Source organism: Artemia franciscana, chromosome 19, assembly GCF_032884065.1.
Source record: "Artemia franciscana chromosome 19, ASM3288406v1, whole genome shotgun sequence".
Classification (NCBI taxonomy): Eukaryota; Metazoa; Arthropoda; class Branchiopoda; order Anostraca; family Artemiidae; genus Artemia; species Artemia franciscana.
The window spans coordinates 11,727,819-11,754,607 of record NC_088881.1 but is presented as its reverse complement, the minus strand read 5'-3'; the positions used below and the strand labels follow the sequence as shown (position 1 = coordinate 11,754,607).

General features: G+C 36.4%; 1 protein-coding gene across 4 annotated transcripts in view; it reads left to right on the top strand.

Annotated features, from left to right (window-relative positions):
* Nucleotides 1-26,789, top strand: part of LOC136039288 (DNA helicase MCM9-like) — a 200,039-nt gene that overhangs the window by 146,656 nt on the left and 26,594 nt on the right. The window lies entirely within an intron of this gene.

Below are 26,789 nucleotides of genomic sequence, written 5' to 3'. Positions count from 1 at the left end.
CACCGAACTCGTTAAAGCACTTTACCCCTCCACCTAACTCCCCAAAAGAGAGCGGATGCCTTCCGGTTACGTCAATCACGTATCTACGACATTTGCTTATTCTACCCACCAAGTTTCATCCCTGTCTCTGCACTCCCAGCGTTTTCCAAGATTTCCGGTTTTCCCTCCAAATCCCCCCCCCCCACAATGTCACCAGATCTGGTCGGAATTTAAAATAAGAGCTCTGAGACAAAAGTTCCTTCTAATATCAAATTTCATTAAAACCCGTTCACCCGTTCTTAAGTTAAAATTACCTCAATTTTCTAATTTTCCGAATCAACACCCCCTCCAACTCTCCCAAAGAGAGCGTATTCAACCTGGTTATGTCGATCACGTATCTAGAGCTTATGATTATTCTTCCCAACAAGTTTCATCCTGATCTCTCCACTCTAAGCGTTTTCCAAGATTTCTGGTTCCCCCAATTCCCCCAATGACACTGGACCCGGTCGGGCTTTAAAATAAGAAATCTGAGTTACGAGGTCCATCTAAGTATGCAATTTCATTAAGATCCGATCACTCCTTCTTAAGTTAAAAATATCTCATTTTTTCTAATTTTTCAGAATTAACCCTCCCCCAGTTCCCCCGAAGAGAGTGGATCCGTTCCGGTTAGATCAATCACATAACTAGGACTTGTGCTCATTTTTCCCACCAAGTTTCATCCCAATCCCTGCACTCTACGGGTTTTCCAAGATTTTAGGTTCTCCTCCCCAACTCTCCCCAATGTCACCAGATCCAGTCGGGATTTAACATAAGAGCTCTGAGACACGATATCCATCTACATATCAAATTTCGTTAAGATCCGATCACCCGTTCGTAAGTTAAAAATACCTTATTTTTTTAATTTTTCCGAATTAACCGTCCCTCCACTCCCCTTCCCCAGATGGTTAAATCGGTGAAAATTATTTCTAATTTAATCTAGTCTGGTCCCTGATATGCCTGTCAAATTTCATCGCCCTATCTTATTTGGAAGTGCCTAAACTAGCAAGACCAGGACCGACAGACTGACAGAATTTGTGATCGCTATATGTCACTTGGTAAATACCAAGTGCCATTAAAAAAAAAACTATATTTTTGTCAATAGGAGCTTGAAACCTTTACAGTGGGGTTTTCTGATACACTAAATCTGACAGTGTGCATTTTAATTAAGTTTATATGACTTTTAGGGGGTGCTTCCCCCTTTTTTCGAAAATGAGGCAAACGTTCTCAGGCTCGTCTCTTTTGATGAGTAAAACTAAACTTGATGAAATTTATGTATTTAAAATCAGCATAAAAATCCGATTCTTTTGAAGTATATATTGGTATCAAAATTCCGTTTTCTAGAGTTTGGGTTACTATTGAGCCGGGTCGCTCCTTACTTACGGTTCGTTACCACGAACTGTTTGAAAAAACTGAAAAGATATAAAATATTATTGCCACAAACTGTTTGATAATTTCTGTTCATTTTAAGATTTAATGTCGATCCTTACTTTCAGTTAAAAAAAAATTGATCTTTTATTTAATTTCTGAACGTTTTTAAATTAATGTAGATTTTGATTTTGGCTCACCGTACATAAATAATTAAAAAGAAATATATTCATTTTATAGAAATATACATGTTATAGAAATTTACAAAAGTAGCTATATAACTGTAAAATATATATACAACTAAGATAAACTAACATAAAATATATAATATTCATTTATTTACATTTACAATTTGTAGTTACCTTCATCAAACCACGAAAGTAACTGGCAACATGAAAATACTAGGGGCAAACCATATGGACGAATTTCATTTCATAAAGGTCTTGCTGGTATATGAGGGTGTTCCTCCTCCTAAATACCTCGCTCTTCACTCTAAATTGTTACTTAATGTGCTTAATGCGCTTATACTAATGTTAATGTTGTGCTCAATGTGCTTATACTAATGTTGCTGAATGTTATTATACTTAATGTGTAATTACATTATGCTACGTGTAAAAATTATGGGCAAATTCCACAACTTATAGCCCTTTCTGATATATGAAGGATGTTGCCCCATCTTAAACACCTTGCTCTTCAGGCTAAATTATTATTTATCTCTTAAAAAATCTTCTTAATGGTCTAATTACGTGACCTTTGTGTTTTAGGAGTCGTTATTAATGAATTGAGATAAAATTCAAACATTAGCGTTAAGAGCATAGTTATGAGGAGCGGAAATTATTCCGTATATAAAAAGCTGTCCTCTCCTCAATACCTTGCTCTTTACGCAATAGCTGCATTTAAGAGCGGGAAAGCCTTCATATACGGAATAATTTCTTTTCGGTTTGAGTTTTAATGTTGCTCCTTTTAAAAAAGGAGCTAGATTAAAAAATCTTGTTTATTTATTTGATTTCCAATCGTTTTTCGAATAATACTGGTAAATCTGCCTCACCATCCATGAAATATATCCCCCCTACCTTCACAGGGAACTTCTCCCTGGAAATTTCAAAGATATAGTGCACCCCCTCTGTCAAATTCCTTCGAGACATATCCATCCTTGCTGAAACCCCCCCTCTCCCGCGTAAAGTGTCTTGCAGACGATTCAGCATGAAAAATTCTACTTGTATACTTTCATTTGTAAAAAGACTTGAATTTCCAATCGGTTTCTCAATCACTCTGGAGATACCCCCTTACGTTGAAATTTTTTCCATTCGTGATCTTTCTTCTGGCAATGATACAAAATTCCACATTTGTGCAGATAGGAGCTTGATACCTCTACATTAGGGTTCTCTGATACGCTTAATCTGATGGTGTGATTTTCATTAAGATTCTATGACTTTTAAGGGGCATTTCCCCCTTTTTTGAACATAAGGTAAATCTTCTCAGACTCGTAACCTTTGATGGGTAAGACTAAACTTGATGGGTAAGACTAAAACCTATATACTTTAAATCGACATAAAAATCTGATTCTTTTGATATATCCAGTGGTATAAAAATTCCGTCTTTTAGAGTTTCGGTTACTATTGAGCCAGGTCTCTCCTTACTTACAGTTCGTCTCCACGAACTGTTTGATGATGCGGGTAAAGAAAAGAACGGGTCGAATACAATTCGTGGGTGGCTGGTATCAAGCTCTTGGATTTGATAGGCTACCCAAAAGAATCCTTTGACCATTTCTCTTGAAAAAATCGAACAAATCCTCCTCCGTCTTTTGGAGCGCCCTTGTTTTATAACCGTAATTGACCACTGTCATCACTATTACTACTACTAATAATAACTCACTGCAGCACCAAGCCGCCTGAGGCCAACACAGCTACCCACGCTCCTCCTCCAACCTAATCTATTTAAAGCCTCCCTCTTTACACCCTCCCAGGAAGTTCCCATTTCCTTTAAATCTTTATTTATGACATCCTCCCAACCCAGACAAGAACGACCTGCTTTCCGTGTAGCCCCAGACGGTTGGCCAAAAAGGACAATCTTCGGTAATCTGTCATCCTTCATCCGTAGAACGTGGCCTAGCCATCTCAACCTTTCTTTCATTATAGCCCCAGAAAGCGGGATTGAACCACACTTTTCGTCCAACCTACTGTTTGAGATATGGACAGTCAGCCGGGTACCCAGAACAATCCTTAGGCAATTTCTCTGAAAAACATCTAGTAAATTTTCATCTGCTTTTCGGAGTTCCCATGCTTCAGAGCCATATTTGACCACTGTCATCACTGTAGCTTCCAATATTCTAATCTTGGTTTGTAGGCTTATCTTTTTATTCTTCCAAACTTTTTTTAACTGTGAAAAAATACCCTGAGCTTTAGCTATTCTACTTTTAACATCTTCACTGCTCCCACCATCTTTACTAATAATACTACCAAGGTAACTGAAGCTCCCAACCTGATCAATCTTTTCTTTACCTAATGTCACCTGTTCATCTTCACTTATTCCTAGCCTTAGTGACTTAGTCTTCTTAACATTAATTTTCAAGCCTATTTTAGCACCCTAAACTCGTAAAACCTCTAAGAATTCATTCATTTTGCTCACACTTTCATCTAATATGCTTAAATCATCAGCATAATCAAACAGTTCGTGGTAACGAACTGTAGTAAGGAGCGACCCGGCTCAATAGTAACCAAAACTCTAAAAATTTGAATTTTGATATCAATAGCTACGTTAAAAGAATCGCATTTTAATGCTGATTTTAAATATATAAGTTTCATCAAGTTTAGTCTTACCCATCAAAAGTTACGAGCCTGAGAAAATTTGCCTTATTTATGAAAATAGGGGGAACACCCCCTAAAAGTCATAGAATCTTCACGAAAATCACACCATCAGATTCAGCGTATCAGAGACCCCTACTGTAGAAGTTTCAAGCTTCTATCTACAAAAATGTGGAATTTTGTACTTTTTGCCAGAAGACAAATCACGGGTGCGTGTTTATTTGTTTGTTTTTTTTTCTTTTTCCCAGGGGTCATCGTATCGACCAAGTGGTCCTAGAATGTCGCAAGAGGTCTCATTCTAATGGAAATGAAAAGTTCTAGTGCCCTTTTTAAGTGACCAAAAAAAATTGGAGGGCATCTAGGCCCCCTCCCACGCTCATATTTTTCCCAAAGTTAACGGATCAAAATTTTGAGATAGCCATTTTGTTCAACATAGTCGAAAACCATAATAACTATGTATTTGGGGATGATTTACTCCCCCACAATCCCTGGGGGAGGGGTTACAAACTTTGACCAGTGTTTACATATAGTAATGGTTATTGGGAAGTGTACAGACGTTTTCAGGGGGATTTTATTTTTTTTGGGGGGTGGAGCTGAAGGGAGGGGGCTATGTTTGAGGATCTTTCCTTGGAGGAATCTGTCATGGGGGAAGAAAAATTCAAGGAAAAGGGTGCATGATTTTCTAGCATTATTATAAGAAAACAATGAAAAATAAACATGAAAATGTTTTTTCAAATGAAAGGAAGGAGTAGCATTGAAACTTAAGACGAACAGAGATTATTACGCATATGAGGGGTTCTAAAAATACTTTAGCATAAAGAGCGAGGTATTTAAAGGAGATAATAAAAATATAAGATTATGAAAGTTTGTTACGTAAGTTGCTAATTTATAAGTTACGTATATTTTTTACTAATAAAAACGTTCGTTAAAAATCAAAAGTTCTAGTTGCCTTTTTAAGCAACCGAAAAATTGGAGGGTAACTAGGCCTCCTTCTCCACCTCTTATTTCTCAAAATCGTCTGATTAAAACTAAGAGAAAGCTATTTAGCCAAAAAAAGAATTAATATACAAATTTAATTTTAATAATTTATGTGTGGAGAGCCAAAACCAAACATGCATTAATTCAAAAACGTTCAGAAATTAAATAAAAAAACTAATGTTTTTAGCTGAAAGTAAGGAGCGACATTAAAACTTAAACCGAACAGAAATTACTCCGTATATAAAATGGGTTGTCCCCTCCGCAATCCCTCGCTCTTTACGCTAAAGTTTGACTCTTTGCCACAATTCTACTTTTTAAAACAATTAAAAGCTTTAGCGTAAAGAGCGAGGGATTGCGGAGGGGACAACCCATTTTATATACGGAGTAATTTCTGTTCGTTTTAAGTTTTAATGTCGCTCCTTACTTTCAGCTAAAAAAATTAGTTTTTTTTATTTAATCTAAGTCCAGGAGCGTTCTTCCTCCCCATTTGATTCCATGGTCTCCAATTGCCTTTACTGTGCTCCTTAAGACGAAGTCCATCAAAATGATCCATATAAAGGGGGATAGAACACAACCCTGCTTAACTCCTGATTTAATACAAAACCAGTTGCTAACCTCATTTCCTACCTTAACCACAGCAGTATTATTCTCGTACATAGCACAAATCACTTTAATGTATTTTTCTGGTATACCATATAACGATAAGACCTTTGTTAACGCTGTTCTATCAACAGAATCGAAAGCTTGCTCATAATCGATAGAACTAAGGACCAAAGGTGTTTGACAACGAAGGGACTTCTCAATTATTAACCTAAGAGTGAAAACATGGTCGACACATCCTCTACCTTTTCTAAAACCGCATTGTTCTTCCCTTAAAACTTTGTCTACAACATGTCTCAGTCTAAAAAGTATCATATTACTCAGTAATTTGCTACCTACAGAGACCAGACTAATGCCTCGATAATTACGACACTCACTCTTGTCACCTTTCTTATACAGTGGTTTAATTAAGGTTTTCCTAAAATCATTGGGTACTTCCCCTTTTTCAAAAATCATGTTCATAATCTTCAGTAGCTGCAGCTTTTATATTCCAATCTTAGTCCTGAGACTTATCTTCCTACCCTTCAAAACTTCTAATTGTGAAATAACCCCTGGTCTTGGCTATTCTACTGCTCTTACCTTCACTGCATCCATCATCTTCCTAATAATACTACCCAAGTAAGTGAAGCTATCTATTTGACCAATCTTCTAGTTCTTCAACATTGCCTCTTCAACTTCATGTATTCCTAGCCTAAGTTACCAGATTTTCTTCACATTAATTTTCTAACCTATTCTTGCACTCTGAAATTTCAAAACGTCCAAAAATCATTATATTTATCAAGATTTTCGTCTTAAACGCTGAAATCGTCGCCAAAATTGAAGTCTAGGAGAGTTTTACTGTGAAATTTTATTTTTATGCTCTCCAATATTCTTTGCCGTGTTCCTTGGACAAAGGTCATCAAAATTATGTATATTAACTGTGATTAAATGCAATTCTGCTTCAATTTATTTTCAGTATAAAGAAAGCCACTAACCTCATTTCCTACTTTAGTCGCAGCAATGCTACTCTTATTCGTAGCGCTAATCACTTTAATGCATTTATCTGGTATACCATACTAAGTACACAACATCGCTACAACCCTTCCGCCGGCAGAATGAAACGCTTGCTCGTAATCTATAATTAAATAAAAAAAACAAGTTTTTTTTAACTGCAAGTAAGAAGTGACATTAAAACTTAAAAAAAAAAAAAATTGTTCCATGTATGAAAGAGGTTGTCCCCTCCTCAGCGCCTCACTCTTTACGCTAGAGTTTGACTCTTTCTCACAACTCTACTTTTTAAAACAATAAAAAACTTTAGCGTAAAGAGCGAGGCGTTGAGGAGGGAACAACCCCTTTCATATAGGGAACAATTTATGCTCGTTTTTTGTTTAAATATCGCTCCTTGCTTGCAGTAAAAAAAAACTTATTTTTTTATATAATATCTGAACCGTTTTGAATTAATGTATGTTTTGATGTTGGTTGAAAATTCGAGTTGTATTTTTAAGTAACCAAAATGTAGGGCAACATGAATAATTAAAACGAAATTTGCACATTATTATTTTTTTTGGCTAAATAGCTTTCTCATAGTTATGAACGGACAATTTTGATAAAACAAAGGGGTGGGGGAGGAGGCTTAGTTGCCCTACATTTTGGTTACTTAAAAATACAACTCGAATTTTCATTTTTTTTTTACGAACGTTTTTGTTAGTTATAAAGATACGTAACCTACGAATTAACTTACGTAATGAACTTCTATATTTGTGTATTTTGTATTACGTATTTACGTATTGTTCGGCTTCTTGTCAATACCTCGCTCTTTATACTAGAGCTTGAATTTTGTCCCAATTCTTTAAGAATGACCCTTGAATCACAAAGGCCGTAGAATAAATAGTTGAAATTACTAAAAATACTTTAGCGTAAAGAGCAAGGTATTGTGGAGGAGACAAACCCACTTACATACGCAATATTTTCTGTTCGTTTTAAGCTTTAATGCTGCCCATTATTTCCAGTTGAAAATTTTTTTATTTATTTTCTCATTGTTTTTTTTTTAAATAATACCAGAAAATCCTGCACCCCATTCATGGAAAATCTCTTCCCTCATGATTAATTCCTCCATGAAAAGATCCTCCTATGTAACCCCCTCCCCCCGACCCACCCCCCTCCCAACGCAAAAAAGTCCTCCTGAAAACGTCTTTACACTTCATATCAACCATTACTGTACGTAAGCAATGGTAAAAGTTTGTAACTTGCAGCTCCTCCTCTGGGGACTGTGGGGGATGAAGTCGTCCTCAAAGACATAGTTATTAGGTTTTCGACTAAGCTGAATAGAATGGCTATCTAAATATTTTTATCCGTTGACTTTTGGGAAAAATTGTGCGTGGGAGGGGGCTTAGGTGCCCTCCAATTTTTTGGTCACTTAAAAGGGGCACTAGAACTATTAATCCCCGTTAGAACGAGCCCCCTCGCGATATTCTAGAACCACTGGGTCGATATGATCACCGCTGTGGGAAAAAAAACAAACACGCATCCGTGATCTGTCTTCTGGCTAAAAAATAACAAATTTCCACATTTTTGTAGATAGGAGCTTGAAACCTCTACAGTAGGGTTCTCTGATACGTTGAATCTGATGGTGTGATTTCTGATGGTGCGAACTTATATATTTAAAATCAGCATTAAAATGCGATTCTTTTAATGTAACTATTGGTATCAAAATTCCATTTTTTAGAGTTTCGGTTACTATTGAGCCGGGTCGCTCCTTACTACAGTTCGTTACTGTGAACTGTTTGAAACTGAGGCAATGAGAAATTTGGTTGAAAAGCGAAAAAAGGCGGAAAGCAAAATTTGGTTGACGTTTGGTTGACGTTGAAATTTGGTAATGACGTTGAAACACTATCAGTACCTGGGACCTTTATATATTTTAGTCCTTTTAGTAGTGTCTCTTATTCTTCCTCGGAAAATAAATCTTCCTTCACTTCCAAAGATTTACAAACCTTTTCATTCTTTTCTGCATAATTTCCTGTAACTCTGTCATGGTTTATCACGTTTTCAAAATGTTATGCTCATCCCTCTTTAACTCTTTCCTTATCATTAATTTTGGCACTAAATGGTTGACCAAAAAGGATAATCTTTTTGGCAATTAAATAAAAAAAACAAGTTTTTTTAACTGAAAGTAAGGAGTGACATCAAAACTTAAAACGCACAGAAATTACTTCGTATATGAAAGAGGCTGCTTCCTCATCAACGCCCCGCTCTTTACGCTAAAGTTTGACTCTTTCTCTCAATTCTTCTTTCTAAAACAGTAAAAAACTTTAGCGTAAAGAGCGGGGCGTTGATGAGGAAGCAGTCTCTTTCATATACGAAGTAATTTCTGTGCGTTTTAAGTTTTGATGTCACTCCTTACTTTCAGTTGAAAAAACTTGTTTTTTTATTTAATTTCTGAACGTTTTTGAATCAATGCATGTTTTGATTTTGGCTCTCCGCAGAGGAATAATCAAAACGAAATTTGCATATTTTTTTTTTTTTGGCTCAATGGCTTTCTCATAATTTTGATCGAATGATTTTGAGAAAAAAAGAGCGGGGGACGAAGCCTAGTTGCCCCCCGATTTTTTGGGTAATTAAAAAGGCAACTAGAACTTTTAATTTTTTACGAATCTTTTTATTGGTAAAAGATTTACGTAACTTATAAATTAGCTTACGTAAAGAACTTTTGTATTCTCATGTTTTTATTACATATATGAGGGGATTCGCCCCATCGTCAGTACCTCGCTCTTTACACTAAAGCTTAAATTTTATCCCAATTCATTAAGAATGACCCCCTGAATCACAAAAGCCGTAGAATAAGTAGTTGAAATTACCGAAAATACTTTAGCGTAAAGAGCGAGGTATTAGAAGGAGGTGAGCCCCTCATATGGGTAATAATTTCTGTTTGTTTTAAGTTTTATTGCTGTTCCTTACTTCCAGCTGAAAAAGCTTTTTCACTTTTATTTTTTAATTGTTTTTTTTTTAAATAATGCTAGTAAATCCTGCTCTCCCTTCATGGAAATTATCTTCTCCCATTACAAATTCTCGAAGGAAAGTTCCCCTAGCATATCCCCCTCTTCTCAACCCCTCCCCCAGACCAAAAAAATCCTCCTGAAAACGCCTGTATACTTCCCAATAACCATTACTATATGTAAGCACAGGTCAAAGTTTGTAACTTGTTGCCCCTTTCACGGGGACTGTGGGGGAGTAAGTCGTCCCCAAAGACATAGTTATAAGGTTTTTCGACTACGCTGAATAAAATGGCTATCTCAAAATTTTGATCCGTTGACTTTGGGAAAATAATTAGCGTGGGAGGGGGCCTAGGTGCCCTCCAATTTTTTTGGTCACTTAAAAAGGGCACTAGAACTTTTCATTTCCGTTAGAATGAGCCCTCTTGCAACATTCTAGGACAACTGGGTCGATACGATCACCCCTGGGGAAAAAAAAACAAAAAAACAAATAAACACGCATTCGTGATCTGCCTTCTGGCAAAAAATGCAAAATTCCACATTTTTGTAGATAGGAGCTGGAAACTTCTACAGTAGGGTTCTCTGATACGCTGAATCTGATGGTGTGATTTTCGTTAAGATTCTATGACTTTTAGGGGGCGTTTCCCCCTATTTTCTAAAATAACGCAAATTTTCTCAGGCTCGTAACTTTTGATGGGTAAGACTAAACTTGATGAAACTTATATATTTAAAACCAGCATTAAAATGCGATTCTTTTGATGTAGCTAATGGTATCAAAATTCCATTTTTTAGAGTTTTGGTTACTATTGAGCCGGGTCGCTCCTTACTACAGTTCGTTACCACGAACTGTTTGATATGTAATCCTTTATCATGAGAACGTGCCCTAGCCATTTCGTCCGTTCTCTCGTAGGCCTAGAAAGTTGGACAGAACAAAATTTGTTGTACAGCTTATTGTTTGAAATAATGTCGGTTACACGGGTACCCAAAAGAACTCATTGGCAGCTCCTTTGGAAAACATCTAAGAACTTATCTTCCTTATTCCAAAGCACCCACGTTTTAGAACCGTTGTCATTAGTTATTATTACTGTCACTGTCATTAGTTTAGCCTACTATATTCTAATCTTGCTTTGTACACTTTTCTTCTTATTCTTCCAAACTCTTTTCCACTGGGAAAAAGCACCCTGGGTCTTGGGTATTCTACTTTTAACATTTTCACTGCATTCACCATGTTTACTAATAATACTACCAAAGTAAGTAAAGTGGTCCACTAGATCGATGTTCTTGTTAGCCTACATCACCTATTCTTCACCTATTCTACATCTCTGAAAAATTATTCATTTTGCTGTCATTTTCATTTAGGATACTCATATTATCAGCATAGTTTTTGGGGCAATGTTAATTAAACGAAACACACTCGAGAATTACGTCAAGGTAAGATCTGAGAAAACCAGTTTCATAGCCACAAAGACAAGTGACAGAATAGATGAAAAATTTATAGTTTTGGCTATATGTTTGCATATTAGGGTGGGAGGGGGTAGAAGTAAAGTATATAGACAGTGCGAAGTTAGACAAAAATTCTTACTTCATAATATGCAGAACAATTGTTTTTAACGCATTTTGTATGCCAACCTGTTATACCCCTCCCTCCCCCTAATGTGCAAACATATAGCCCAAATTATATATTTTCCATCTATTTTGTCACTTTTCAGTTGTCTTTGTGGTTATGAAACCAGTTTTCTCTGATCTAACTTAAGCGTAATTCTTGAGTGCGTTTCGTTTAATTAACAAATACAACTTTTGTTCTTTTCGTCTTTTTTTCTCTTTAACGTGTTTTTATTCGGATGGATATGGCTTAGTTGAGATGCTTGTCTAGATATCTGCATTTTTCTTAATTTTTTTCTTCTGAACTTAAATTATCCTCTTACTTTAACCTTTTTTGTTTATCGTTACTCTTTGTTTGAACACTATTGGAGGGGGGGATTTTTGTAAAAAAAAGTTCCATCCTGAAGCTAGTTCGGAGGTGTACACTAGGATAGAAAATGTAAATGACTCAGGGGAACTATCCCCACTGAATCATTGTTACTCCCTAATAATTGCCTCAAATAGTGTTTTTGTTTTAACTAAACTTGCGAAAAAATGAAGAATGAAAAAATCAAAACAACAAAAGACTGAACCAAATGAGGATTCAGCCAGTGAATAACTTATACCATATATTGCCAGTGTCATTTCAGAGCCATTTTGAACTAGTGTGATCTAAGAACCTATTTAGAAAACAAAATTATTTATTAAAAATGTTGGTCTACAAAAGCTATTTAAAAAAACATCGTCTTTGTCGAGAAGACAACTGGAATAATATCAGTTGTTGCTTTAGGGTGAGATGCCACACACAGTTCGTCACGTCAATTCTTATGAGTTAATTTTTTTCTCCTAAGAATTGACGTACTCTTTATATATAAACTTTTATATATAAACTTTAATATATATAAACTTTATATATAAACTCTCACCATTGCTTACTGCCAGAAATATTCTAGAAGAGAAATATCTTAGAAATATAAACTTGCCGGTGCGCTCCTATATGATTACCCAACAAAAACATCGATTAAATATCTTAGTTAAATTAATTTTCTTTTGAACTGAGAGGGCAGATCTGGACCAAAACCGGGAAAGAACTTTCAAGAAGGGCCAGTGGAGGCAAGGTTAGACCGGCTCTATCGGCACTTGATAGCCCTTTAAAGTTAGCCAGTAGGATTGATAGGTGAATCCTTTACGGTAAGATTTACTCGTTAAAATTGAAAGCAGTTTGCAGCCAGGCACTTAAGAAGGATTTTTTTCTTTGGGGGGGGGGAATAAAAAATGTACTGTTTTGATAAAGAATTGCCTTGAAATTTGGAAGATTTAGGAATTCTGGGGGGCATTTCCAGAGCCCTCCCTTCTGTATATATATGTCCTTTTCTATTTCCTGGTTGGTGACCGACATATATGAGCCCGATTCATAAAGAAGTCTGGGGCGCTGGACAGTGTCGACTATACGATCATACGTATTATATACCTCTCAACCAATGTAGAACCTAGAGGATATAAATCTCTCCTTTTTTTCTGAGTATTATAGTCTCTCCATGGAAATCCCCTAATACTGGAGTGTAAATACAATATGATTGGAGGATACACAAGGAAAGTAGTGATCAATTCTCTTTGGCAAATGCTTTCTACTAAAACATAAGCAACCATTCCTAATTCACTTGAGATGTCTTTGTTCCCTTGAAGCTCTTCAATTTATAGATAATATGATGAAACTTGTATAAAGATCTTTTTTGTGAAAAATTTGCTCTTTAGGACTCATATTTAAATCTCTAAATCTTCTCTTAAAAGGTTTTATTAAGGTGGACCTTAATAGGTTCTTTTTTTGTGATCTATAGAATTGAGGCAATATAAAAAGAATTTGTTTTTCTAGGAAATTGGGTGTTAAACAATCTATCAGAATTGCCAATTCACGAAAATGTAGAGGGGAAAATGTGTTTTTATGGCACTTGGTATTAACCAAGTGACATATAGCAATCGCAAATTCTGTCGGTCTGTCTGTCGGTCCCGGTTTTGCTACTTTAGGCACTTCCAGGAAAGCTAGGACGATGAAATTTGGGAGGCTTATCAGGGATTGGACCAGATTAAATCAGAAATAGCCGTTTTCCCGATTTGACCATCTGGGGGGGGGAGAGCTTGGGGCCGGTTAATTCGGGAAAATAGAAAAAAAATGAAGTATTTTTAACTTACGAACGGTTGATTAGAACTTAATGAAATTTGATGTTTCGAAGGGTATCGTGTCTCAGAGCTGTTATTTTAAATCCTGACTGGATCTGGTGACATTGGGGGGGAAGTTGTGAGGGGGAATCTAAAATCTTGGAAAACACTTAGAGCGGTGGGATCGGGATGAAACTTGGTGGGAAAAATATGCACAAGTCCTAGATACATGATTGACATAACCGGAATGGATCCACTCTCTTTGGGTTAGTTGGGGGGGGGGGGTTAATTCTGAAAAATTAGAAAAAATGAGGTATTTTTAACTTACGAACGGGCGATTGGATCTCAATGAAGTTTGACATTTAGAAGGATATCGTGTCTCAAAGCTCTTATTTTAAATCCCGACCGGATCTGGTGACATTGGGGGGAGTTTGGGGGGGGGGGCGAAACCTAAAATCATGGAACACGCTTAGATTGGAGGGATCGGGATGAAACTTGGTGGGAAAAATAAGCACAGCTCCTAGATACATGATTGACATAATCGGAACGGATCCGCTCTCTTTGGGGTAGTTGGGGGGGGGTTAATTCTGAAAAATTGGAAAAAATGAGGTATTTTTAACTTACGAACGGGTGATCAGATGGAAATATGGTGATCAGATGGAGACGGGTGGAAATATTAGAAAATACTTAAAGCGGAGAGATCAGGATGAAACTGGATGAGAAGAATAAAAACCTGTCTTAGATGCTTGACTGACATAACCGGACCGGATCTGCTCTCTTTGGTGGAGTTAGGGGAGGGGGGTAATTTTGAAAATTGAGGTATTTGTAACTTACGAAAGGGTGACCAGATCTTAATGAAATTTGATACTTAGAAGGACCTTGTGCTTTAAAGCTCTAATTTTAAATTCCGACCAGATCCTGTGACATTGGGGGAGTTGGAGGGGGAAACCGGAATTCTTGGAAAACGTGAAAATTGGGGTATTTTTATCTTACGAATAGGTGATCGGATCTTAATGAAACTTGATATATATAGAAGGATCTTATGTCTCAGATGCTTCATTTTCGACTGGAATTGGATCCCGGGACATAGTGGGTTGGAGGAGGGAAACAGAAATCTTGGAAAACGCTGAGAGTGGAGAGATCGGAATGAAACTTGATGGGCACAAGCTCTAGATACGTGATTGACATAATTGGAACGGATCAGTTCTCTTTGGAGGAGCTGGGGGGGGGGGTGTTAATTTGGAAAAATTAGAAAAAATTGAGGTATTTTTAACTTAAAAATGGGTAACCAGATCTTAATGAAATTTGATATTTAGAAGGAATTCATGTCTCAGAGCTCTTATTTCAAATCCCGACAAGATCTGTTGAAATTGGGGGGAGTTGGTGGGGGAAATCTCGGAAAACGGTTGGAGTGGAGGAATCGGGATGAAGCTTGGTGCATAGAATAAACAAATGTCCTCGATACGTGATTGACGTAACCGTACTGGATTCGCTCTCTTTGGGGGATTTGGGGGGAGGGGTTCAGTGATTTGGCGAGTTTGGTGCTTCTGGGCGTGCTAGGACGATGAAAATTGGTAGGCGTGTCAGGGAGCTGCACAAATTGACTTGATAAAGTCGTTTTCCCAGATTCAACCATCTGGGGGGCTAAAGGGAAAGGAAAAATTAGAAAAAGTGAGGTATTTATAACTTACGAGCGTTTGATCGGATCTTAATGAATTTTGATATTTAGAAGGACATCGTGACTCAGAGCTCTTATTTTAAATCCTGAACGGCATTAAGCCTCTGATTTTCCTTTTAAATCAATCTATTGTTTCTTAGAATTTTGTTAAAGCTCATACCATATGAGCTCTTGGCTCTTAGCTCTTCTTGCCTCGTCACAAGTGCCATATGAGCTCTTAGCTCTTGTTTAAGTTTAGGGTGGGGGCGGGCATTTTGATGTGTTTCTATTTTTCAATTAAAACACAAAACAAGGCATTTTCAGTTGAAACACAAAGAAAGGGTGTTTTAAAAATCTCTTTAAGAGATCTCCATTCTAATTGGCACTCCATAATATTCCGGAAGTGGTAGAAGAGAAGTTACTTAGATGGGGCTGCTACCAATCAGTGTCGTTGAATTTGATTTTGGAGTTTGCTCACATTTATATAATATAGCTTTTTTTATTCTGATAACTGGGCTGTTGAAAGTTGATTAAACATGCAACTGTAAAACAGGAATATTAGTAAAAAAAAGATGTAAAAATTGTAATTGTAAAAATGTTAAAATTCTCCTTGAATGATGAACCGTGAACCGTGACCGCCCACGCTTTCTTCTTTAATTTAAAAAAAAAATAAGTTTTGTATGGTAGTAAAAACCGAAGTTTTCTGTTTTAATACATTCGGAGACAAAAGTTTTTTTAAAATACTTTATTTTACCATTTAGTCTGGTAATTTTGTTATTGTTTCCCAGGTGTAATTGTCCTAAACATGTTCAGATTGCTCTTGCAATTGTTTCATCCGGTCCATCCATTGCAAAGCATTGTTATTGCATGGTGTCTGCTTTGAGATTATTTTCAGATTTCTTTTTTTTAGATATGTCCATCTAAAGGGCCTTTAGCTTATCGTGAGATTCAAGAGCCTCTTAAACATGAGGGTAATGTATGTAAAATGGGGCTGAAACTTTCACATAATTCAAACACCTTCATTCAAATGTTTAATCTTCAACACTAGTTAACACTAATAAATTGTTTAATCCGTTTTTGCCCTTCATTTATATTTACGTTAAATAAATCTTGCCCTTCATTAATAAACATTAAAATAATGGGTACACTTTAATAAATAATTACTGCGGTGTAATTCCCTTCTGCATCTCCCCTGACGTATGCTTGACCGACTCCTGTGCGCATGCTTTATAGACCTGACATTCTTAAGAAGAGAAACGGCGAATGGTTTCATGTTTATTATCAGCAATGGGGGTGATAGCCCTTAAAAGGGTTAAGATTTAGAGCTAGCAGATCACCTGCACTCCCCATGTACGTGCTAGACAGACAGGGCCGTATTTAAGTGTTTTTGGCGACCCTAGGCCCAAGCGATTTACAGCAAATTACTCGGAAATTCGGGGATAGTGGAAGGCAACTGATGAGTGATGGTCCAAAAGTAATGCAAGAGAGAGGTGATACCGAACTCTCAGCTGTCATTCTTGGAAACATCTAACAGTTTATAACCGGCTACGGAATTACGATAAGGTTAAGATCCTTCAGAGCCGAGTGCCTATTAAAATCGATATTTCAGTAGCTGTTCAAGCTAGAATGCTGCATTTAAAAAAAAAAAAAAAAAAAAAAAAAAAAAAAAAAAAAAAAAAAAAAAAAAAAAAAAAAAAAAAAAGCAAGTAATGTTGATAAAAGAAAAACAAAAAGAATATTTTTTGCTCTCTTTTGAAATTTAGTTCACGTAAAATAATGCATAACGAATTACCAGTGTCGATTTACCGTAGTGACTGATCATATGTGTTGTTCTATCGGTAATTTTGAATCATTATACAAACATAATGTGGCTTTTTCATTTAGGTTACTTGTCTGTTAAACGAAACGCAATCAAGAATTACGCTTCGGTTTGTCCCTTTTTTGTTTGTCCCTAGACGGTTGGCCGAAAGACAATCTTTGGAATTATCTCATCCTTCTCCCGTAGCCATCTCACTCCCTAGCCATCTCAACCTTTCTCTCGTTATAGCCCTAGATAGCGGAATTGAGCCGCACTTTTTGTACAGCTTACTGTTTGAGACACCGACAGTCAGTCGGGTACCCAAAGCAATCCGTAGGTATTTTCTCTGGAAAACATCTAGAAAATCTCTCTCCGTTTTTTGGAGTGCCCATGTTTCAGAACCACACTTGACCACTGTCATCACTGCTTCCAATGTCCTATGTTTGTTCGCAGACTCATCTTCCTACTCTTCCACACTCTTTGCAACTTGAAAAAAAACATCCTGGGGCTTGGCTATTCTAATTTTAGCATCTTCACTGCATCCACCGTCTTTGCAAAAAATATCCTGTTGACACCGTATAATTGGTTTCCATCATTTAAAAATCAGAAGAGTTGGAGACGTGTCTTTTAGATTGTTCCATATCAATCTTGGTTTACGTTATCTGAGAATGTTAGCCAGTTTAAGAGTAGACTGAAGAACCACCTTCTGGGAAGAAAATAAGAAAATAATTTAAATGGGATGGCTTATTGACTTGTCTTTTTAAGTATGATTTTTTTTTCTCCCTTTCTTTCTCTTCTTATTCTTTGTTTTCCTGTTGTTTTCTTTTTCACACTTCTCTGTTTCATTTCGTTTCATTTTTTTGTTAATATTGTTGGTATTGGTGCTCATTAATGTTTATCAGCCACTACTAACAAGTCTTTGACTTTCTAAAGTGGCTGATGCGGTTTTTTGTATATTGATGATATGTATAAGAAAAGTGTGTCTCTCTCTCTATCAACAACTTTGGAAACCTTAAAATTTCCTTCGTCCCAATTCCAGGGGGTCAAAACTAACTTCATGAGTTTGGTGCTTCTACCAGATGAAAATTGGTAGGCGTGTCAGGGAGCTGCACAAATTGACTTGATAAAGTCGTTTTCCCAGATTCAACCATCTGGGGGGCTAAAGGGAAAGGAAAAATTAGAAAAAGTGAGGTATTTATAACTTACGAGCGTGTGATCGGATCTTAATGAATTTTGATATTTAGAAGGACATCGTGACTCAGAGCTCTTATTTTAAATCCTGAACGGCATTAAGCCTCTGATTTTCCTTTTAAATCAATCTATTGTTTCTTAGAATTTTGTTAAAGCTCATACCATATGAGCTCTTGGCTCTTAGCTCTTCTTGCCTCGTCACAAGTGCCATATGAGCTCTTAGCTCTTGTTTAAGTTTAGGGTGGGGGCGGGCATTTTGATGTGTTTCTATTTTTCAATTAAAACACAAAACAAGGCATTTTCAGTTGAAACACCAAGAAAGGGTGTTTTAAAAATCTCTTTAAGAGATCTCCATTCTAATTGGCACTCCATAAAATTCCGGAAGTGGTAGAAGAGAAGTTACTTAGATGGAGCTGCTACCAATCAGTGTCGTTGAATTTGATTTTGGAGTTTGCTCACATTTATATAATATAGTTTTTTTTATTCTGATAACTGGGCTGTTGAGAGTTGATTAAACATGCAACTGTCAAACAGGAATATTAGTAAAAAAAAAGATGTAAAAATTGTAATTGTAAAAATGTTAAAATTCTCCTTGAATGATGAACCGTGAACCGTGACCACCCACGCTTTCTTCTTTAATTTAAAAAAAAAAAAAGTTTTGTATGGTAGTAAAAACCGAAGTTTGCTGTTTTAATACATTCGGAGACAAAAGTTTTTTAAAAAATACTTTATTTTACCATTTAGTCTGGTAATTTTGTTATTGTTTCCCAGGTGTAATTGTCCTGGACATGTTCAGATTGCTCTTGCAATTGTTTCATCCGGTCCATCCATTGCAAAGCATTGTTATTGCATGGTGTCTGCTTTGAGATTATTTTCAGATTTCTTTTTTTAGATATGTCCATCTAAAGGGCCTTTAGCTTATCGTGAGATTCAAGAGCCTCTTAAACATGAGGGTAATGTATGTAAAATGGGGCTGAAACTTTCACATAATTCAAACACCTTCATTCAAATGTTTAATCTTCAACACTAGTTAACACTAATAAATTGTTTAATCCGTTTTTGCCCTTCATTTATATTTACGTTAAATAAATCTTGCCCTTCATTAATAAACATTAAAATAATGGGTACACTTTAATAAATAATTACTGCGGTGTAATTCCCTTCTGCATCTCTCCTGACGTATGCTTGACCGACTCCTGTGCGCATGCTTTATAGACCTGACATTCTTAAGAAGAGAAACGGCGAATGGTTTCATGTTTATTATCAGCAATGGGGGTGATAGCCCTTAAAAGGGTTAAGATTTAGAGCTAGCAGATCACCTGCACTCCCCATGTACGTGCTAGACAGACAGGGCCGTATTTAAGTCTTTGGCGCCCCTTGGCCCAAGTGTTTTTGGCGGCCCTAGGCCCAAGCGATTTACAGCAAATTCCTCGGAAATTCGGGGATAGTGGAAGCCCTGAACAAAAGGCAACTGATGAGTGATGATCCAAAAGTAATGCAAGAGAGAGGTGATACCGAACTCTCAGCTGTCATTCTTGGGAAACATCTAACAGTTTATAACCGACTACGGAATTACGATAAGGTTAAGATCCTTCAGAGCCGAGTGCCTATTAAAATCGATATTTCAGTAGCTGTTCAAGCTAGAATGCTGCATTTAAAAAAAAAAGAAAAAAAAAAAAAAAAAAAAAAAAAAAAAAAAAAAAAAAAAAAAAAAAAAAAAAAAGCAAGTAATGTTGATAAAAGAAAAACAAAAAGAAGATTTTTTGCTCTCTTTTGAAATTTAGTTCTCGTAAAATAATGCAAAACGAATTACCAGTGTCGATTTACCGTAGTGACTGATCATATGTGTTGTTCTATCGGTAATTTTGAATCATTATACAAACATAATGTGGCTTTTTCATTTAGGTTACTTGTCTGTTAAACGAAACGCAATCAAGAATTACGCTTCGGTTTGTCCCTTTTTTGTTTGTCCCTAGACGGTTGGCCGAAAGACAATCTTTGGAATTATCTCATCCTTCATCCGTAGCCATCTCACTCCCTGGCCATCTCAACCTTTTTCTCGTTATAGCCCTAGATAGCGGAATTGAACTGCACTTTTCGTACAGCTTACTGTTTGAGACACCGAAAGTCAGTCGGGTACCCAAAGCAATCCGTAGGTATTTTCTCTGGAAAACATCTAGAAAATCTCTCTCCGTTTTTTGGAGTGCCCATGCTTCAGAACCACACTTGACCACTGTCATCACTGCTTCCAATGTCCTATGTTTGTTCGCAGACTCATCTTCCTACTCTTCCACACTCTTTGCAACTTGAAAAAACATCCTGGGGCTTGGCTATTCTAATTTTAGCATCTTCACTGCATCCACCGTCTTTGCAAAAAATATCCTGTTGACACCGTATAAATGGTTTCCATCATTTAAAAATCAGAAGAGTTGGAGACGTACCTTTTAGATTGTTCCATATCAATCTTGGTTTACGTTATCTGAAAATGTTAGCCAGTTTAAGAGTAGACTGAAGAACCACCTTCTGGGAAGAAAATAAGAAAATAATTTAAATGGGATGGCTTATTGACTTGTCTTTTTAAGTATAATTTTTTTTTCTCCCTTTCTTTCTCTTCTTATTCTTTGTTTTCCTGTTGTTGGTATTGGTGCTCATTAATGTTTATCAGCCACTACTAACAAGTCTTTGACTTTCTAAAGTGGCTGATGTGGTTTTTTGTATATTGATGATATGGATAATAAAAAGTGTGTCTCTCTATCAACAACTTTGGAAACCTTAAAATTTCCTTCGTCCCAATTCCAGGGGGTCAAAACTAACTTCATGAACATGTTCTTAATAATAAAAAACATGTACCGAATAGTCCTTGATAACAAACTGTAGATAAAAAGCGGTACCAATGGTAGCTGAAACTCTAAAAAAAGGTATTTTCACAACATTATATACATTCAGAAAACCTACTTTTCATAGGCGTCAAAAGTAACCAGCATATGTAAACCTGCATAATAAATGTGGAAAACAATGGCAATAAGGGAGATCTTGATGAAAATTTTAGCACCAAGTTTAACATTTTCAAGCACTCCAAACCAGAGGGTTCAATTTATATTCCATGTGTTATTTGTTTGTCTTTCTTTGCGTAAAGAGAAATCGTAAGTAAAACAGTTCAAAATAGGGATGATACCTTTTTATTGACAGTGAATAGATATAAAATTATTTAACTGGATATTTCGAACACATATACAGTGTTCGTCATCAGCAGTAAAACTGCTCGAAATATCCAGTTAAATAATTTTATATCTATTCACTGTCAATAAAAAGGTATCATCCCTATTTTGAACTGTTTTACTTTCGTCATTGAAAGGCAGTGTGGTCTTCGAAGTTATCTATATAAAGAGAAATCGTACATAATAGATTTGAGTTGTATAATAGAAGGAACATTCGAACAGAAAGTTCCGGTGTCCCTTATAAGTAGCAAAGAGTTTGAGCCGCAACAGAGTAAGCTGGCATTGGCACCGATTCTGGCACTTTATATTGCGACAGAATTTTGGCCCGACTAGGCCACAGCATTAAAAAGCAAACTATCTGAGATATTTACGGGGTTCATAACTACAGAAAAGCTATTTAAATGCACAGACATCAGTGTGGTTTTCTAAACACAAAATTTCATACAAAATGAATGGTTATAATATAGAACATGCAGGCAGTATTACTAATGATTATAAAGTATTGTCTAGTTGCATTGTCTTCATGCCTTTTTTAAGCCTTCATAGTATGACAAAAGAAGTTTAGTATCAAAATCGTCGTTTTACAAGTACCATTGTAAGATAAGTAGTAAAAAAAGTAAAAAAAAAGGTAAAAAAAAGTAAACGTAAAAAAGGAGTAAATTTAAAAAAAGCAGGCATGTTCCGAGAGGCTCCATGAGCCAAACAAGAGGTTGTAAAATTACCAAAGTTGTATTTCTGATGATAAAACTCGTAAGCTTAGGAGGGCAATAAACTAAAAAGAATAGTTAAAAGAGTTGCGGAAATTACAAGTAAAGAAACTCAAGTTCGTCTTAGAGAAAGGAACATGAACAACATTTAGCGTGTTTAGCCTATTTAGGAGATAAGTTATGTGTTTGATTTTCATTCCAGTCAGTAACAGTCTATAAAGACATGATCTTTGTTCACGCCTTTTATTTCCAAGCCAATCTATTCTATGCTGTTCAACAAAGATTAAGCGATTTGTCTTTCATTGTAGCCTTAGTTTCTTGCTCATGAACGACGTGAGTCTTTCATTAAGATGTAAATAATGCATGGTCCTTGTTATTAACGGCCTTTAGAATTTCATATTCTGCAGGGGTAGCCATAGTAGGGGTAATTGTCTCATTCTCAGGAGATAAAGAACTACAAAGTGAAAAAGAAAAACGAGGAAGTAATGTCATTCTTGGCTCTTTACCGTATAAATGAGTACGGTAATATTATTGTTCTGTTATATAGTATTATAATATATAATGAGAGATAGGTTAGATAGCTGAGACACACTCTGCTGTTGAAGGGTCACAGATTCCCCAAAATCGTCCTTGTCGAGCAACCGTCTAGGGCCAAACGTATTATATAGTATTATAATAAATAATGAGAGATAGGTTAGATAGCTGAGACACACTCTGCTGTTGAAGGGTCACAGATTCCCCAAAATCGTCCTTGTCGAGCAACCGTCTTGGGCCAAACGTATTATATAGTATTATAATAAATAATGAGAGATAGGTTAGATAGCTGAGACACACTCTGCTGTTGAAGGGTCACAGATTACCCAAAATCGTCCTTGTCGAGCAACCGTCTAGGGCCAAACGTATTATATAGTATTATAATAAATAATGAGAGATAGGTTAGATAGCTGAGACACACTCTGTTGTTGAAGGGTCACAGATTCCCCAAAGTCGTCCTTGTCGAGCAACCGTCTAGGGCCAAACGTATTACATAGTATTATAATAAATAATGAGATAGGTTAGATAGCTGAGACACACTCTGCTGTTGAAGGGTCACAGATTACCCAAAGTCGTCCTTGTCGAGCAACCGTCTAGGGCCAAACGTATTATATAGTATTATAACAAATAATGAGAGATAGGTTAGATAGCTGAGACACACTCTGCTGTTGAAGGGTCACAGATTACCCAAAGTCGTCCTTGTCGAGCAACCGTCTAGGGCCAAACGCATTATATAGTATTATAATAAATAATGAGATAGGTTAGATAGCTGAGACACACTCTGCTGTTGAAGGGTCACAGATTACCCAAAGTCGTCCTTGTCGAGCAACCGTCTAGGGCCAAACGTATTATATAGTATTATAATAAATAATGAGAGATAGGTTAGATAGCTGAGACACACTCTGCTGTTGAAGGGTCACAGATTACCCAAAAGTGTCCTTGTCGAGCAACCGTCTAGGGCCAAACGTATTATATAGTATTATAATAAATAATGAGAGATAGGTTAGATAGCTGAGACACACTCTGCTGTTGAAGGGTCACAGATTACCCAAAATTGTCCTTGTCGAGAAACCGTCTAGGGCCAAACGTATTATATAGTATTATAATAAATAATGAGAGATAGGTTAGATAGCTGAGACACACTCTGCTGTTGAAGGGTCATAGATTACCCAAAATTGTCCTTGTCGAGCAACCGTCTAGAGCCAAACGTATTATATAGTATTGTAATAAATTATGAGAGATAGGTTAGATATCTGAGACACACTCTGCTGTTGAAGGGTCACAGATTACCCAAAATTGTCCTTGTCAAGCAACCGTCTAGGGCCAAACGTATTATATAGTATTATAATAAATAATGAGAGATAGGTTAGATAGCTGAGACACACTCTGCTGTTGAAGGGTCACAGATTACCCAAAGTTGTCCTTGTCGAGCAACCGTCTAGGGCCAAACGTATTATATAGTATTATAATAAATAATGAGAGATGGGTTAGATAGCTGAGACACACTCTGCTGTTGAAGGGTCACAGATTCCCCAAAATTGTCCTTGTCGAGCAACCGTCTAGGGCCAAACGTGTTATATAGTATTATAATAAATAATGAGAGATAGGTTAGATAGCTGAGACACACTCTGCTGTTGAAGGGTCACAGATTCCCCAAAATTGTCCTTGTCGAGCAACCGTCTAGGGCCAAACGTATTATATAGTATTATAATACATAATGAGAGATAGGTTAGATAGCTGAGACACACTCTGCTGTTGAAGGGTCACAGATTCCCCAAAATTGTCCTTGTCGAGCAACCGTCTAGGGCCAAACGTATTATATAGTATTATAATAAATAATGAGAGATAGGTTAGATAGCTGAGACACACTCTGCTGTTGAAGGGTCACAGATTCCCCAAAATCGTCCTTGTCGAGCAACCGTCTAGGGCCAAACGTATTATATAGTATTATAATAAATAATGAGAGATAGGTTAGATAGCTGAGACACACTCTGCTGTTGAAGGGTCACAGATTCCCCAAAATTGTCCTTGTCGAGCAACCGTCTAGGGCCAAACGTATTATATAGTATTATAATATATAATGAGAGATAGGTTAGATAGCTGAGACACACTCTGCTGTTGAAGGGTCACAGATTCCCCAAAATTGTCCTTGTCGAGCAACCGTCTAGGGCCAAACGTATTATATAGTATTATAATAAATAATGAGAGATACGTTAGATAGTTGAGACACACTCTGCTGTTGAAGGGTCATAGATTACCCAAAATTGTCCTTGTCGAGCAACCGTCTAGGGCCAAACGTATTATATAGTATTATAATAAATAATGAGAGATAGGTTAGATAGCTGAGACACACTCTGCTGTTGAAGGGTCACAGATTACCCAAAATTGTCCTTGTCAAGCAACCGTCTAGGGCCAAACGTATTATATAGTATTATAATAAATAATGAGAGATAGGTTAGATAGCTGAGACACACTCTGCTGTTGAAGGGTCACAGATTACCCAAAGTCGTCCTTGTCGAGCAACCGTCTAGGGCCAAACGGAAAGGAGGTCGCCTCCGAATCGGGTGGGAGGATGTTGTAAGGAAAGATTTGAGAGAAATGGGAAAATCTTGGGAGCGTTTAAAAAAGGAGGCTTTGAATAGATTGAGATGGATGAGAAGCGTGCGTAGCTGTGTTGGCCTCAGGTGTCTTGGTACTTCAGTGAGTTGTTAGTAGTGGTTGTAATATTAGTGTTCTTTATACCTTCAATTTTGGGATGTGTAAGCCCCATATGGCTAATTATGTCTCTTTTCAATAACGATGATCCGAAGACCTAACGTTTATCTGGCTCTAGAATTCTCCAGAGCTTTAAATGCTTTAAATATGATCTGCATGATAAAGAGCATATGCTAATATGTTAGAGCAGTCCTAGTAATATTTCGAGAACAAGCGTTAAAATTAATGAAAAATTCGCACTGCAATTTTGGTACTCTTATATTTCTTTTTAAGCGTTTCCCTCTCCAAGAATTTTTTTTATCGATAATCACTGATACTTTACATAACACTAAGGACTATTCCAAGGGAGTTTAGCTGCACTGGGAGTTGGCTTTCTGTCAAAGTGCTAGTGAAGCTATCTAAATATAAACATGCTATTTTCGCTGTTCTTTATACATTATTTTCCAGTTAGTGGTGTTCTGACTTAGGCTTGTGTCAACGCGGTAACAGCATTCTTTTGTTCCCTTTTTTACGGGTTTATTTAACAGCATAAAGTAATTGTAGTTCATGTTTGTGCGATTTTTTTTTTATGTACCTTGTAAACAGCTTTGTTTTAGTGCTTCTAAGTGCTATTTTGAGTGTGTCAATAAATATGTCTATGTCTATGAATGCTTTATATACATATATACATATATACACACATATATATATATATATATATATATATATATATATATATATATATATATATATATATATATATACATATATACATGTATATATATATAAATAACCCAAAATTTTAGATATTAATGTTACCTATTGCATTTTAAGTGAACTTTTAAGATTTCAAATTCGGTGTTAACGTATAACTTTTAAAGTTCTTTTTCATCATATTGAAAGTTTGATGTTTAAATTGAAGCAAATCCATTCGTGATAGTCCTGTTTAATAAAAAAAAGAAGAAGGAGAAGATATAGATGCTCGACAGGGTGGTGCTCAAATCAAATTGGAATCGAATTTGTCGTTCATGGTTCAAAAGAAAAGACATTACAGAGGCTTACTTTATACTGATGATTTAAGCTTATTAGATGAAAGTTTGAGCAAAATGAATGAAATTTTAGATGTTTTGCGGGTTCAGGGTGCTAGAATAGGTTTAAAAATTAATGTTGAGTTTCTTTAATTCTTTTTTTGATTTTCCAAGAAGATTAAGTCACTAAGGCTAGGAATTAGTGAAGGCGAAAAGGTGACGTTGGGTAATGAAAAGATTGATCATGTGGGTAGCTTCACTTACCTTGGTAGTATTATTAATCAAGACGGTGGGAGCAGTGAAGATGTTAAAAGTAGAACAGTGCTGCAGTGAGTTATTAGTAGTAGTAGTTAGGACTAGGTAAGTAAGACTGGCAAAGAAAAACTATTATTTTCAATGCAAGACACTTCTCCTTTAGAGATGGGCTTAGTATTATGGTTCATCAGTCAGCATAAAGTCCTCCAAGTAACTGGAGTTTAAGGTTAAATAGC